This window comes from Pseudophryne corroboree, chromosome 8 (genome assembly GCF_028390025.1).
Source record: "Pseudophryne corroboree isolate aPseCor3 chromosome 8, aPseCor3.hap2, whole genome shotgun sequence".
NCBI classification, from domain to species: Eukaryota; Metazoa; Chordata; class Amphibia; order Anura; family Myobatrachidae; genus Pseudophryne; species Pseudophryne corroboree.
Window position 1 is genome coordinate 124463761 of NC_086451.1, and position 18127 is coordinate 124481887.

The 18127-nt window shown below is 40.7% G+C and overlaps 1 pseudogene; it reads left to right on the forward strand.

Annotated features, from left to right (window-relative positions):
* Positions 1-12502: 12502 nt before the first annotated feature.
* LOC134953175 (5S ribosomal RNA) lies at positions 12503-12621 on the forward strand (annotated as a pseudogene).
* The last annotated feature ends 5506 nt before the right edge of the window (positions 12622-18127 follow it).

Genomic DNA, 18127 nt, shown 5'->3' on the forward strand with positions numbered 1-18127 from the left:
CCGTTGGCTTATGGGGGGCGAAAGGGGCCCAAATACCTCTTACAATCCCAGACAAAAGCACAGCTGGAGACGAAGGAGGGAGATGCAATCTCAAACCACAGGTACCTCCAACAGTGATAGCGAAAATGCCCCGCAGGACCTAGAGGTCTTCACCCCCAGCACATCGGTCCCTTTAGGGACACCAGTGGGGAGCACAAAGGAAAAAGGAAGAAGAGGTGGACGCCCACCCGTCGGGGTGGGCAGTGTACGCGAATTAAGAGGGCGCACAGCCAAAAAGAGTCGTTAGTATATAACCTCTCCTCCAGATCCTTCTCAGAGACTGAGCTCAAGGTCCTAGAGAAGGGTCTTTCTTTTGTCCCCACAAACCCCTTTAACGACCTCAAGTGGCAAACAGAATTACACCGCTTCACACGTAAACTGAGACTACAAGAGTTCTTTCAAAGGTCTAAACCAGAGGGGGAGCAAGACACCACTCACCACTCTCCCCAAGAGAAATTTTGCAACACCAGACATAAGTCTACTTTTGATCCCCCTTCCTTGAACCCGTCCATACAGTCTTTCACCCGATTGATCAACGATTCAGTCCTCAAATATACGGCCGCCTCAACTGAAATCCATCACAACCTATCTAGGGCAGAGCGAACGGCTCTCAAGCAATTAGGATCATACCGGGACGTAGTGTTCCGCCCCGCGGACAAGGGAGGAGGCCTGGTAGTTTTGAATCTCACGGACTACATCAACGAGATTGACAGTCAGTTAACTGCAACGGACACCTATGAGGAGCTTGCGCAGGATCCGTCGGCCGGATACCAACGGGAATTATTTACACTCCTAGACGATGCTAAAACTAGAGGCCACATTTCCTCTAAATTATGTGAAGCACTCAAGCAGGATCACCCGTTGGTACCAATTTTATTCTCAGTACCTAAGATACATAAGAATGCTATTTCACCACCGGGTAGGCCGATAATAGCGGCCAGAGATTCCATCTTCCAGCCAATCTCCATCTTTCTAGACGGCATACTACAACCCCTCATTTTGAAACACCACAACTTCATCAAGGACACTACGAGCTTCCTAGAACGGATCAACCAAGTGGGTCCAGTACCAACAGGCACGTTGTTGTGTGTAATTGATGTAAATAGTCTGTACACAAGCATTCCCCACGTAGCTGGCCTACGGGCCATGAGAGAGTACCTGATGGCGGAGAATATGGAAGCTCTTAACCTTGATCTCTTCATGGAGCTTCTAACCATGACCCTGGAGAAGAATTTCTTCCTATTTAACGGTAGATTCTATCGACAAAGAACGGGGTGTGCGATGGGGAGCAATGTCTCCCCGTCATTCGCAAACATCTTTATGTTCCAGGAGGAGCAGACAGTCTTTTTTGACAACCAGGAAGTGGCACAACACATATTGATGTTTACCAGGTACATCGACGACCTGTTCCTCCTATGGACTGGGGGACGGGAAGCCTTTGAATGCCTTATGTCGGAAACCAACAATCGACAGTCAACCATTAAATACACACATCAAGTCAGCGATGACACTCTCAACTACCTGGACGTCAAAGTAACCCTCACGGAGGGGAGGCTAACCACAAGCCTATATTCAAAACCGACAGACAAAAATGTACTGTTACGTGCCAATAGTCATCACCCCAGGCCTCTCAAGAATGGCCTACCGAGATCACAAATGATCAGGGCCTCAAGGATAATCAGTGACCGTACGTCGCTGGATCATGAATTAAACATGATGGTGAAAAAGTTTGAACAGAGGGGATACGATCCACACATGCTACAACAACAGAAGGCAGAAATCCTGTTGATCCCCAGAGAAGTTTTGTTAAAACCCACCCCTAAATGCACTAAAGCGGTAATCCCGTTCGTTAACACCTTTAATACGGCCAGCCCAGTCATCCAAAGAGCCACTAGGGCACTCTGGCCAATTATTTCAACAGATAAAGCATTAACATCATTAAAAAACATGAGACCCATGATGTGTTTTTCCAGGGGTAGGAACATCAAGGATACCATCGTACATATGGACATTACAGGGTTCCAAGATGAAGTAAACAAGAAAGGGGCCACTTTTCTGACCAAAGCACCAGGGTGCTACAAGTGCCTTGGGTGTACAACGTGCAGCAAAATGATCGTAGGGCCTTCATTCAAACATCCCCACAGAGAAAGAAGATATAACATCAGACATGTGCTATCGTGTACAACAACTCACATAGTATATCTTCTTATTTGCCCTTGTGGCCTGTTCTACGTGGGGAAATCAATAAGAACGATGCGGGAGAGAATGGCTCTGCATAGGACAGCAATCAAACAAGCACTGGCGGGCAAAGCCTCAGACCAACCAGTGGCACGCCACTATGCAACAGCGGGTCATTCCCTCACTGACTTGAAACATCAAATCATCGACCATGTGCCAAAAAACCCCAGGGGGGGCGACCGCGACCGGAAACTACTACAAATAGAATCCAAGTGGATCCATGAGTTAGGCACGATCAGCCCAGGCGGTCTTAACGAGAAATTCTCCTGGAATGTCTTTCTATAGAAATACACCAACCAATAACTTGTAAAGTCTTCAATTATCATATACGGTGTACTATGACCAATATCTCAACCCTAATGTACAAGTGGACTTAAACAGAGAGTGGTCAACCTTAATAGGATTCAATAATAGAACATTATTCTGCTCCCTCATAGCACTTAATTCAATTGTGTTACCATGTTAGCTGCCAAACACACACCCTTTACAGCGCACCTCTCAGTGTTCCCCAGCATTTTTCTACCACACACTCACTGACACCTTTGTCACATCACTTTTTCACAAACACAACATGTCGTCATCACCCATTGTTCAAATCACCATGTCACACATTCACCAGCATTCACTTGTATTTCACCCCATTACGAGTACACATCACCCCAACACGCTTCCCAGTAATCACTAGGTCATGCAGTACATCGTTAGCCACACGACAGTTTATCATACCACCTAGCGGCGTCCTGTTTTGGACTTGCCGGTCAGAGAACACCCGCAACCAGCGGCCATCGGCATCCGCTACATACACTTAGTGCCACTGTTTATTCTTTACACTAGTCCAGTTTGACACATTTAATTTAGGGACCCACATATTGGAGAACTTCTTTCATTACATTCATGACACCCACGTGACACCATCATTTACATAACACACACAGCTATCAAACACACAGCTGCACGTCACACTGATTAATCTACACACTGAGAGGTTCGCTGGGTGTACATGTATATACATTAAGGTGGAGGGTTCTGTAAGTTGGTGAGTCCACACTTGTGTCACTCTCTCTTTGTTTACAGATGACTGTCTGTTCCGGCATACAGAGTAGCGTCTAGGTTACCACGGCAACCGCTAGACGCAGCCGGAGTGACGTCATCAGTAAGGGGCCGGAAGCACAGCGGGAATCCGCGACTCCGACCCACGCACGAACACTGGCGGGCTTCTCCTACATAAAAGGTATGTCACTTTCTGTTTGTACTGTTATACACCTTGACAAAGGGGCGGGTAAGCCCCGAAACGTCGGCTTATTTATTCATGTTTTGAATACAACTTTTTGCACATTTACAAAACCCTGAGTGCCGCTGTCATCTTTATTGGGATATTGCACATTGTTACCAGGAGGCACCAGGGTCACGAGTGTCCATCAGGAGGAGTGCCGGTCCACATCTGCTATATATATATATATATATATATATATATATATATATATAGCATAGATGTGTTTTGCGGCAGTAGATGTCAGTGATAATGGTGTAATTAGACAGAAGGATGTAACATTATTCATATATTTTCAAATTCATTTTGAAATGTAGATGGATTTAGATTAAGATTGCACAACCTCTATTTCATCTGTATTTTATGTCTGTAGGACACCCACAAATAGCGGCAAGTATATTTGACTTATGATTAACCTTTCACTTATACACCCTAATTTTAAACATACTGTAATAAGAAGTGATACCATGCTTGGACTTGTAGTGCCATACAGAAAAAATAAAAGGCAGGTGCACACTCTAAGCACTAAGAATACAGATAATCAGATCAATTAAAATAAACATAATTATGTATATTGGTGTAGCATCAACTGACACCCGTTTGAAATGTAGTCAGGATGGGGACTACTTTTACCACTGTATGTGGGACTGCCCCTTTGTTCAAAATTTCTGGAAACAGGTGAAAATTTATACTAGTACACAATTGCTAAACCAGGTAACCTTAACCTCTGAATGGGTGATCCTGGGAGTGATAGACCCTGACCTTTAAGTCTCCAAGGGTGGCAAACATCTACTTTTAGTAGTATCAGCAGTTGCCAGTAAAAGTATCTTGTAATGCTGGATAGAGGAGCATCCCCCCACATTGAGCCTTTTCCTTTCAGGATACATACCCAAATACATACATGCTTTAGAACTACACTGTGGTACTGTACATGATTGGTGTTGTCTCCCCCCTTGCTCATTCTACTTTTATCCCCTCCTATTTACAGCTTCAACTCCTTAAGCTTGTCATATGCACTCCGACCCACTGATACAGAAGATTCAACTCTGACCAGGACTACATGCACCTCAGTCATGGTCTTTGTGGAAATAATCAGAACTGCAAGGCTTAATAAAGGTGCACCAATATTCTCCTCCTTTCTTGAGGATATCACTGTGGTATCACAAATAATAAAGATATAATAGTATACCTTACCTCTCCCAAGGATTTAAAGGTGGAATAATAAACTTACACAAGTATTCTCCATCTCTCCTGAGGATCTCACTGTGAGTGAAAAATAATTTTTTAGGAACTTGAAAACTTCCTTTCTGAAGAGCTGAAGAAACTGAATTCAAGTTTAACTAAATATGTCGCTCAAAATATGATTACACATTATTAAAATACATTTTTCTATAATTAGTATTTTCCTTGTAGTGGAAACAAATCTCAAACTACTCATCTCTTATAGACTAATGCAATTAAACATTAGGAGTTGGTTGTTGTGGATTTTAAAGTGCAGATTAAAGTCACTCAAGAGACATCATTGCAAAATCAAACATCTGTTGAATTTTTTTTTATATAGTAAATGTAATTATTTAAATAATAGTTGGTAGAGAATAGTAAACTAGAAGTTTTACTTCTGAAAAACAAAATTAAAAAAGCATATATTTTTTACTCTTCTAAAATCATAACTTAAAACCACATAAAAAAATCCTCTAAGTCTACAAATGATCATCATTGGAGTTGGATTTGATGTACGTAAATCCACTCCAAGGTCATCTTTAAATACTACATGAAACCTCCTTATGATAACTATAGGAAACAGCAAAATAATGTAATTAGATCTTTTTTTCTGTTGCTGCAACCCAAGAAGTGAAAGAAATGTTCTCCAGAACTAGAGGGATTAAACACAAGACCATTAAGGTACATTCATAACAAAATAAAACAGGAACAGTACTACAATTAATAAATGAATGAATGAATACATGCATACATACATACATACATACATACATACATACATACATACATAAATATATCCATATAATTAAAACAAATATTCAAATATTTTTTTTAATTAAAATCCTTTATTTGATGAGATTATTTGCAAACAGCATTGATTTTTCTACCCTTTATTGTTGACAGCAAATCATCAATTTAATTCAGCAGTATGGATTAGCTCAGTGGTTCCCAAACTTTCTTGATTTATGGTGCCATTGTTATGCACACCAGTGCCTGCAGGAATGTACTGGTGTTTGAACTGTTATGCACACCAGTGCCTGCAGGAATGTACTGGTGTCTGAACAGAGAGGGATGCAAAACAAATGAACTCACAGACAGACTGGGAAATATGACATAACGTACACAGAAGGTGATAGGGTAACAAAACCAACACAGAGTGAACAGAGAAGCCCAGAGGCTAAGAAACTGGGTGTCTCCCTAGTATTAGAAATGCTCAGATGGAAAAAGCAAGATGTTGTGTTTTAATACGTAGAGAACCCGAAATGCTGTTGCTAAGGGCAACAGCAAAACCCTAAAGGGTTACCAATGGGTGTGGCAGTAAACTCCTTGGTCAGAGATGGAATAATAGATACAAGGAGAGTCTCCACAATCCTAATTCTCACTTGCAGGGCCCAGGTTCAGCTTACTGCCACTAAACTGACACATGGACGCCCTGCACAGTGAGAGAGGATTATGCAGGCAGGTCTGAAAGTACAGCCACAAACCTGCTGGGTTCACAGAATAGCAAAAGAACCTCAGCAGGCTAAATGACTGACTCCAGTCTTACTGCTAGGTCTGGATTGGCAGAGTGTAGTACCAAATCCCCAGGCCTATATGCAGTAAGCAACAACAAATACAAAGCTACACAGTACTGGCTAACTTTCAGGAACTGACTAACCAACAAAGATTCAGCAGCATCTGCTTAACCTGAGAAGAGGCCTTATAAAGCAGGTGCTGTCCACGCCCCCCTCAGACCTCACAGACTGTGAGCACAAAAACCAGCACCGGATCCCCTGCCTGTAACCACTGCATAGCAAAAGACCCGAACCTGAGTATCAGCTGCGCTCAGGTTACTCCGCTAGCACTTGTCTCCCGGTTGCCATGACGACGTGGCAGCACAGGGCAGGAGACCCTAACAGCCATAGACTATTAGTATTTTTTCACTACATCCCTATGCCAAACGGTTTTATTGAGAAATGAAACAAAAAATATTAGATTACGCAAATTGTGCTTATATGCCATCCTTAGGTTAAGTTATGCGGTGGTAGACAGGGTCATAATTCTGTTTGCCTACATTTTTTATGATTGGAAGCCACCAGCTCTGGGTCTGCTTATCACATGGATCATAAATAATTTGATTTTGTCCTGGACCACCAACTAATAGTACCCTGGGCCTAATTCAGACCTGATCGTAGATGCACAACTGTGATCAAAATCTCTGACATGCGGGGGGATGCCCAGCAGAGAGCATGTCCGCCCTGCATCACCAGGTCCTGCCCCACCCCCTGCAAACGGGTGATGCTTTCACACCTGCCGAGTAGCTCGCTGCCTACGCAGCCTAGATGCGAAGGCAGGCGACTACCCTCCATATTTTTGGCCGCAGCGGCTGCGTGTAACGTCACGCAGTGGCCCGCCTCATAAACGGTCTGGACACACTTTTGTTTTCCAGACCGCAACCCCAAAAACGCCATCACAACGCCGCTGACATGCCCCATGACTGCCTCTGTCAATCAGGCCTGGGATGCCTTCACTGCGCGTGCACTCACAGCACAGGACTTTAGCCTGCATTCACTGCTGCTGCAGTAAATAGGTCTGAATTAGGCCCCCTGTTAGTACCCCAAGACACCCCAGGGTGGCACAGCACCCTGTTGGAACCACTGGGTTGGCTGTTTTTTGTTTTCCTTTAAATTCTCTTTCTGTCATTGTGGAAGGAGTTGTGCATGGAACTGTATGCAGTCAGTTTTTCAACATAATGTCAACATGGTCTGAAATGCAACATTGAGAATGACCAAATGTACAGAATGTTAATACTCATCATGTCAAAATTCACAATGTGGACACTGAAATGTCAATTTTGTGAATGTCGACAGCCGGTATGTCGACAAATGATTTTAAGGTTAGAGCTAGATTTGTGTTAGGGTTAGGCTACAATTAGGGTTATCACACCCATGTACACTCAGGTTTTTTTCAAGGCTAGCTCAGCTTGCACGCTGACCTAGCCTTAAAAAAGACCTGAGGAGGGTTCGGAACGCGTGGGTGCTCGTGGAATTGACACCCAATGCATGGCAACTGATGTGAACAGACCCAGTATGCTAGAAGATGGACTTGAACTCAGAAGAAACCCTTACCTGCAGCCGCGAAGGCTCTTGGTATACATGCTTTCAAAAATGTATTGAATGTCAGTTCTCACCTACAGCCGGTAATTGTTCACTCACTCTACTATGCTGTGATGCATTCTCATTGTGGATGTCCATATGTGTTTTTTTTCATGTATTTTTTATGAATTTTAAATTGTAATAAATGTGTAATTCTTTATCAGAGAGTATTACACTATATTTTGCCATCTTCTTTATTTTCCGGTAAAAACAACTGATGTGGCCATAGGGCATAATACACCTGTGTCAGTATGGCCGTGAAAGAGGAGGATAGCCTATGAAAAGTGGAGTCACTGCACCATTAAGCGGTCAACAAAGTGCTGGTGGAGTGGTATCTTGTTTCTTTTTGTGTACAATTATGGCTATGTTTAGGGTTATATTATGGTTAGGGTTAGGCTGTGGTTAAGGTTAGGGTAAGTAAAAGTGAAAGGGATTTCAAATCCCTCATACTGTACTGTTACAGTTGCAGAGTTTATGAATTGAAAATACTAAGGGGTCTATGTATCAAGGGCAAATAAATGTGGAAGTGGCATTTTCCTCATGGTTTAATAATCGCTCAATTTAAGAAATGCCCTATATGAGATATATGAGAAATCTCCTGCATTAGGTAAAGTAATGCTGCTAACCACAACCCCCATTATTCTCAATGGAGACTGCAATCTAAGCAACTTTCCAAGCTCTTACTAGCTCACTAAACATTATTTTACTTTAGAGGCTGTGTCCATGTTTACGTTGTTTCCACTTTTTCATAGTAAATACACTTAAAATTGTTCTGTATATGCAGATATTAAAAAAAGTTTAAGTATTACTAGCTTAAAGAAAATATGAATGTGCTATTGTCTGAAATGTAATGATGCCTCCTGGAGGAAAGCTTATGCTTAGAACCTGAGAACAAGCCACTGTGTTTATAAATAGAGTATAATCTTATATCTTAAATGCCATTTTTTTGTCCTTCTACTTCTCTTTCTACCTTCTTTGTAATAGACGTGGATTCTCTAACTATACTGTATATTGATAACTGTGGTCTGTATAATATTACAGGTAAGAATAAATAACCATTCTTCTTGTGTGATATACTCATTCAGATATCTTCACTAAATTCTATTTGCGAGAAATATACATTTTATTCATGGAATACCTATAACACTTAAGTTGGTCTTATTAATACGTTAGCCATTTTTTGTATTTTGTCTGTTATATTTTCAGGCAATTCTCAGGGAGATTGTAGTAATTTAGCTTGATAGTAAATTCAGATTATTTGCTTCCTTGAAGGAATGTTATAAAATAATGAACAATTATAGAGTTGAGTAAGGTTAGGGGAGATCCTACACATGCTAAACTGGAGAGATAGAGTTGTGGAGACTAAATTAATTAGATCTATAATTACAAATTTACAACTAGATCCAGAAAAGGTTAAAATTGGATTTCACTGAAATTTAAACTACATTAGCATAATTTGGTGTGTTTCAAATTAATAAAGATTAAGAATTTATCTTCTGCAGTTGAACACATTACTCCTTCAAAAAAGGGCCATAATCCTATGTATTTCCAATAAAAGCTGAGAAACCAGATATGAATTAAAAAACAAAAACAAATGATCTAAACACCAGTGTGGTAGAATAGTTGTTTATTGTGGAGGAAGATATTTACGATTGTAGTGCTGGTGGAGTTCTCTCTCACTATTAAGAAACCGTCAAACTCCATTCTGTGTTTATATCTTCAGGAAATATTCCTTTGCTGAAATTATTTCAATATAGTAAATGAAAATTTTTAGCAAACAAAGGGAATTTGAAGGATGGTGCCTTTGGTTAGACAGAGCTCCATATCATGTCATAGTATAATATATATATATATATATATATATATATATATAAAATTCCAATATGACCGGCACTCCAAACAAAATGATTAAATACCTGGGTGCCCTCCCACGGTCCAAACAGAGCAAATACAGAGAGAGAGAAACGGGCGGCACTCCACGGATTTTCAAAAAAGAATTGAGACAGCTACACAAGCTTAGTTGTCAACGTTTCAGGTGCTGTTTAATCACACCTTTCATCAGGATACACACATAGCATATAAAACATACCTTATATAGATCCCAGTGCCCAGACCCATATCACCAACACCGCCCACTTCCGGTCACGGGTGCCGTCACAGCATACGGCCGTCCGCACCCGACAGGAGAATTTGTTCCCCTGGCAACCATGAACACTCCTGGCCACCTCCGTGCTCCAAGCCCTCCACCCCCAGCCCGTCCACCGGAAGCGCGTCAACACGCGTCTACCAATAGGCGGGCGGGAGAGTCTGTACCCGTCACCAGGGCAACCAACAAACAATAACAAAGAAACACCGAACAGTGCACGGACTCCGCTGCTATATAGCATCATCAATCATAAAGGGACATAGATCCATTACTAAATAGTATGTATAACGATCCAGTGGATTACTTAGGATAATCAGCAAAAACCAATAAACACCTTATACATGAAATTAGATCAATTTGCATATAAAATGAAACATCAGTGCAATCCGGACATCATTCAACTATCATCTGTTGTAGCTAATATAGATCGTATATAACCAGCTAAACACAAGTAGAGACATTTAAAAACAGCATCAATGAGACAAATTCTATAGGTGAGACAGTATTAAGATCATAACTCTACCATGCCTCTAACTACCATAATTCCAGATAATAAATCGACCTATTCAGTGGATAACTTAGACACATTCAATTAATTAGCTCTATGAAACCAATGCACTTATTCACCAATCCAAATTGATACAGCCACATATTGTTAGGGCCCACTAATACTGATAATTCAAAACATCTAAGGCCACCTAAAAAGAGAAACAGAGACATTTATAGAAAGCATAGAAGAGACAAATTCTCATTAAGGCCCCTTGGTGAGACAGTGTTGAGGTCATATATTCACCGTGCCTCCAACTGTAGTAGTCTCTTATTCCGATCCCCTCCTCTCGACATTGGGGGGACATGATCCACCAGCTTATAGCGCAAAGTAGCCATACTGTGGCCTAATTCCTTGAAATGACGCGCTACTGGCTGTTCGGTGGTTTTACCCTCCAGGGCCATTCTAATAGCGGATCTATGTTGTGCAGCCCGCTCCCGGAAAGTACATACAGTTTTACCGATATATGCTAGTCCGCAGGGACATTTGATGATGTAGATTACAAATCTTGAGGTGCATGTCAACACATGCTTGATAGCAATTTTTTTACCGGATTGGGGATGAAGCACTGAGGGTCCTGTTTCCAAGAATCTACATGTCGTGCAACCCGTGCATTTGTAGGAACCTGGTGGTTTACTTAAGAAGTGTGACCTAAGCTCCCTCTGTGGTGAGGCTATATCCGAGTGAACCAACCAGTCCTTCAAATTTCTTCCTCGACGGTGACATTTCAGTAGAGCACTATTATGGAGTGCTGGAATAGATTTGTCAGAGCTTATAATAGGCCAAAATGTATTTGCATTTCTCCTGATGATGGCACTGGCCGTCGTATAAGTTGTCACCAAGGGTACTATCTTCCATGTTGATTTAGTTTTCCTGAGTAGGCATTGCTCCCGTGGCAACGCCAAAGCTTTATCTTTGGCTTTGATCAGATCATGTCTTCTATACCCTCGTTGGAGGAATTTTTCCATCATGTCGTTTATTTCTCTCTCTGCATCCATGCTGTTGCTTGACACCCGTTTCGCTCTTAAAAATTGCGAGTAGGGAAGATCTTTTTTCATGGCTTCCGGATGGAAGCTTTTTGCATGGAGTAGTGTATTTCAATTATGAACCTTTGTGCCTCTCATCTATGGGCACATACAATACCAGGGAGTCCCAGAAAGTGATCTGAACTAAAAAGAGTTCAGCATTACTGAGCACAGACGGACAATTACTGAAACAGTGAACAAGCCACCCTGGTGAAACGGTCCGTCTGTGCTCAGTAATGCTGAACTCTTTTTAGTTCAGATCACTTTCTGGGACTCCCTGGTATTGTATGTGCCCATTTGGACTCCAGTTATTTAACTGATACTGATATATAATCAATATTGTTTTTTCCATGTTTGCTATTTTTGATCCTTAATTATTGTTCTAAACCATTTTTTGGTATTTCCTTTTAAATGTAATACTTTTTTGCAGAATCCCTTCTGCTTAAACAGGGTCTTATACCCATCTTTGGTAAGCCTTTACCATGCAGCCTGTGTTTACTTTCCTTTTTCCAATTAATCGTTGATTTCATGATTGTTTTATTTCATAATTTACTTAATTTTTTGTTAATTTGTGATCTCACCACATTACCATTTCTCCTCCTTCTTCTAATTTTCCCACCACCTTTTTTTCAATAGGTAAGCCTAACCCACCTCTCTCATCCACTGTCCGCTATATATTTATATAAGACAGTGGACAGCAGAAGGCAGGATTTCCTCCCTATTCTGAGCATATCTCACTTCTATTTTTAGTACCCTCTCATCCAGATGCGAGACCACTCTCTGCAATGCTCACAGCAACAGAGAATCTGCGCTAGAAACTGGACAGCAGAAGTACCTTGTTGCTCACTACTCATTACACTCTCTCATTTGTGTCCTAGTGTTTATTACTGCCATATTTCAGCAGCAACGCCCAATCTCATCCGACCTTGGAAGCTAAGCGCTGATAAGCCTGATCAGTACCTAGTAGGGTGACCCCTTGGGAATATCAGGTGCAGTAAGATTGTGACCTCTGATAACAAACAGCAGAAGTGTTAGAGCAACTTCTGAACTTACCTATTCCTTATCCAACTTTCCCGCAAACCTTCTATTTATCTACATTTGGCTTTGCCTTTAGGCTTATTTGTTTATGCTTTTGTGTATCTTTAATAATCATACTTTTCTCTCAAATGCTTTGTTATCTATAAGGATCTAACCTTTTAGCAAACAGAATCTCTACCAGGTGATTACCCTTAGTCATTTGACATTTCAATTATGAACCTTTGTGCCTCTCATCTATTCCCATGAGGTTTTTAGATTAGGTGCTTACCTACAATTATCACTGCGGTGATTATATGTACATATCATTTACCTCTATCCTAATTTTGAATTTTGATTAACTCAGGCACCTTAATAATATTAATTAAAAAAAAAAATTGTAATTTTTTTATGTTTTTCAGTATATTTTTCACCACAGGTGCCCATAATTTTGTATCAGGCTTATCCTGATTTCTGTCAATACATATGTTTACTTTGTGTTCTTGAACAATTTTTTTGTATCAAACTCCTCATTACTTTTATTCGTTACCAATTAAATGTTAAGTTTTAATAAACTTATTTCAAATTTCTAAGCGTGCCCCAACACAGAGTCTTTCTTTTTTCTTCTCTTTGCTGGTTACTAATCAACACAGCAGTGGAACATGTAGAATATGTACAGTATGAAACCTTGACATACAGCAGTGACAGAAAAGAATAGTAGTGCAAGATGGAATTGTCCTTGGGCTCTCCCACCCACACTAATGTTGGATATTAAAAAGGGCATGCACAGTTTAACAAGTTAAGCTCTCCAGCAGACAGGGAATGCCTCTTTTGTGGCTGCAGTTCTTGGTTTGTTTGGGCCCCCACAAATTTTTTTTGAGAAAGACTACCTCTGATAACTAATGAGGAGGTTGATGATGAGGGTGTTAATTACATTATAATGTTGTGAAATAAAGTTCATGAACTCACTGCAAATGATGTAACATGGAGGAGTTGCCTAGATGGCTAATGTCCCTACCTCTACTAACTTTGGACTCGGAAATGGAGCACATGCCTTCACAAACATTGTCAGGATTTGGGTATAAATAATTCCACACCCAAGAGGAGGCTCTTTTGATCTTACACTCAGGCAACACAATGGCTTTCCCTTTATTATGAGTAAGAACTGCAGCCGCTGGTGGCTGACTTATGCAAACAACATCATCAACAGCCTCATTCTCAGTGTCAGATAGTAGTTGTACTTACATATCCCTCTCATCCTGTTCCACTTCCACACAAGAATCCTTAATTTCTATTATGTCATCAGCACCGTCTTTACTTGTACAGCTCCCTACATTTGCAGATGGTGCAGAAATGGGGGAATGAAACAAAAGAGGCCTCTCACATAGCTAATGTGGACACCCTCCAGGGATGGTTCTGAACACACAATTTGTTCTACTGCTTTATTTTTTAAAAGCTTTTTTTTACATCTCTTATAAACTCTGAGTGAAGACACCTTGCATCGTCATTAGAGACAGAAGTCTCACTGACAGTTTCATAACATCACACATAAATAAAGGCCTTTCCTTACCACTGCATGTGGTGAATGGCATGTTGCCAATTTTATGGTTTTCCCTTTAATAGAGGTGTTTTTGTTTTTTGTCTTTACTCCTGTAAAATATTGTTTATTTGATTTCAGATGCCCCGACTTTGGGGTATATGCAATTGCCAGCGAATCGCGGCAATTTTTCGCCCGTTTTTTAATTCGACACAATTCGACCGTCGAATTCCGGCAAGTGGGTGCCGGAATTCAACATATTCAATAAAAAACGAATTCGACAGTCCCGCTGTCGAAAAACGGCCGATTTGACGGATTTTGATTAGACTTGTAAAAATGTAAAACAAAACGTGAAAAACGGTAACCCCCCCCCAAAAAAAAATGCGTGGGGTCCCCCCTCCTAAGGATAACCAGCCTCGGGCTCTTCGAGCCGGTCCTGGTTCTAAAAATCCGGGGGAAAAACTGACAGGGGATCCCCCGTATTTTTAAAACCAGCACCGGGCTCTGCGCCTTGTGCTGGTGCAAAAAATACGGGGGACAAAAAGCGTAGGGGTCCCCCGTATTTATTACACCAGCATCGGGCTCCACTAGCTGGACAGATAAGGCCACAGCCGGGGGTCACTTTTATACAGCGCCCTGCGGCCGTGGCATTAAATATCCAACTAGTCACCCCTGGCCGGGGTACCCTGGGTGAGTGGGGACCCCTTCAATCAAGGGGTCCCCCTCCAGCCACCCAAGGGCCAGGGGTGAAGCCCGAGGCTGTCCCCCCCATCCAAGGGCTGCGGATGGGGGGCTGATAGCCTTGAGTAAAATGATAGAATATTGTTTTTTTCCAGTAGTACTACAAGTCCCAGCAAGCCTCCCACGCAAGCTGGTACTTGGAGAACCACAAGTACCAGCATGCGGGTGGAAAAATGGGCCAGCTGGTACCTGTAGTTCTACTGGAAAAAAATACCCAAATAAAAACAGGAGACACACACCGTGAGAGTAAAACTTTATGGGTGGCTGAAGGGGGGGACCCCTTGATTGAAGGGGTCACCACTCCTCCAGGGTACCCCGGCCAGGGGTGACTAGTTGCGTATTTAATGCCACGGCCGCAGGGCGCTGTATAAAAGTGACCCCCGGCTGTGGCATTATCTACCCGGCTAGTGGAGCCCGATGCTGGTTTTAAAAATACAGGGGATCCCATGTCAGTTTTTTCCCCGGATTTTTAGAACCAGGACCGGCTCGAAGAGCCCGAGGCTAGTTGTGCTTAGGAGGGGGGACCCCACACATTTTTTTTTCTGATTTTTACCATTCCATTTAAAAAAAATTATTATTAAAAATATATAAATAATACTTGTGCCTCCCAAATAGACAAACCAAGTACCTAATCCCTTCTAATATAAATAGATATGCTATTACCAATAAAAAAAACACAAAAAAATACATGTTTTTTAAAAAATTTATTAGATTCCGCCAGCAAAGTGTGGCGGATTGAAAATGACGAATTTACTGTCTAAAAGCACTGTTGTCGAATTTACAATCTTCAATTGAATATACTTTTGTCGAATTGCCGCATTTGTACCATTGTAGAAATGTTGAATTTGACAAATGTTGAATTTCAAAAAGTCGAATTTTGAAAGTCCGTTTTTTTGACGAAAAGTACTGAATTGCATTGTCAAATTTTTTTTTTTTTTTGGCGAAAATGTCCCGTTTTTCGGCATTTTCGGGAATTCGACCGCAATTGCATATACCCCTTAAACTCTCTATGCTCTTGAGCATCAGCATTAGATGACGTTGAAGGACTTGTATCGTCATTGTAGCAGCTGCAGTGATAGTTTTTGTTTTCTGCTCCTGCTCTTCTCTAAACTGAATATTAACCATTTTTAACTGGCATCTCAGCTCTCACTGTGTGGAGTCAGGCCGCTTTTAATTGTATGTGAGTTGAACAAAGTACTGGGGTAGAGTGCACAGAGCAGTACAAACAAACTATATAACAATATTTTTTTAATCTGTTTTTAACTGTCAGCTTGGCTCACCCTGTGAGGAGTCACACCACTTATAAATGTACGTGAAGTGGACAAAGCACACTGGGGTATAGCGCACAAAGAAAACACTACCTGTATCTGGCACTAATCACTAAATATATGTATATATGTATAGACACATATAGGTATACGTATGAAACTACACATGCACCCAACTCGCATATACAAACAAACAACTTCAATATAAATATTGATATATACACCTTAATAAGAACCCATGTGTTCTAAAAATCACATAGAGCAGCGAAGGTAAATTGGCTTGTGGATATAGCCAAAAAATCCCACCTGATAATAAAACAGATGTAAAACTACAAAAAAAATGCTATATCCCCTCGCGCTAGTAAAATCAAATTGAGGCAGCAGGACATGAATATACTCAATACATTAATTACTTTATGATATTTTTTATATCTATAAAATCAATCATATAAAGAAAAAATAACATCAAAAATGAATATGCGGATATAAAATCCCAAATAATATAAAAATAATAATAATTGAGCATAAGAGGTGGATCATATATCTATATTTCTGTAATTGACCACAGTGGACTAATCCGATAATTGTAGAAATGTTGATGTCCTTATTTTATTCCTAAATAGGACAGTCCCATAGGGTATGCTATAAGTAGTCCCCTGAATTGGATATCATATAGTAAAGCATGGATGAAGTTTTTTTACCAGTGCAGGGAATTGTCCGTGTGCTCACAGACAGTTATCACCTGCTATTATTTTTATTTTTATATTATTGGGGATTTTATATGCGCATATTAATATTTGATGTTATTTTTTCTTTATATGATTGATTTTATAGATATTAAAAATATCATAACGTAATTAATGTATTGAGTATATTCATGTCCTGTTGCCTCAATTTGATTTTACTAGCGCGAGGGGATATAGCATTTTTTTTAGCGCACAAAGGTTGCACAAACTTAAATTCATTTTTTTAATTTTTTTTTTTTAGACTTTTTATGGCCTGAACACTCAGTGCAACACCACTGTGTGACAGAATTAGACTAAGGTGACTGGACACAGCTGGTGGATGGACACAGCTCAGCCTCTTGTACTGTAGATGGACATTGCACAGCCACTTACTGGACTCAGCACTGCCACTTGTAGATGGACACAGCCCAGTCACTAAATGAACACAGCACAACCACTTGTAGATGGACACAGCACAACCACATGATGGAGACAGCACAGCCACTTGTAGATGGACACAGCACTACCACTTAATTGACAAAGCACAGCCAATTGTACATGGACACAGCACAGCCACTTGTACATGGACAAAGCACAGCCACTTGTACATGGACACAGCAGAGTACAGCAGCAGAGTACAATGCAGCACATAGCAGTGTGGCTGGAGTGAAATGGAGCTGAGTCACCACCTTGGGGTCATACAGTATATCATTTAAAACGTGTAAGAATCCGACACTGAGAGGATCACATTTTGCCTCGATTTAGAATTCAAGCTTGACTTGGAAACCTGAGCCAGGGCTTAGATTGACTTGGAAACCAGAAGTTCGGGTGGGCTCAAATTCAAGGTAATCCAAAGTGCTCATCATTACTTAGAATTATATATTAATGAGATAATAAACACAGTTGGTGGTGCCAATTTATTAAGGCAATACTCCCTGTTTTGCTAGGAATAGTGGTGTCCTAATTAAACCAAAACCAACACATTCACCAGAAAACAGTACAGAATAACTAATATTGCATGCAGCACACAGAATATCTTTTAAACCTCTTTTTCCTATTTCATTTTATTAATATTTTATTTAGTTGTTTTAAATTTCCTATTGCTACTGTATATAGTAAACTATTAACTAATAAAATGTATGTTTTTTTATATATATACAATTATTTCAGCATCCATTGAAACTGGCTCTTGCTTTAAATGCAAGTTGCCTATGGCCACTTA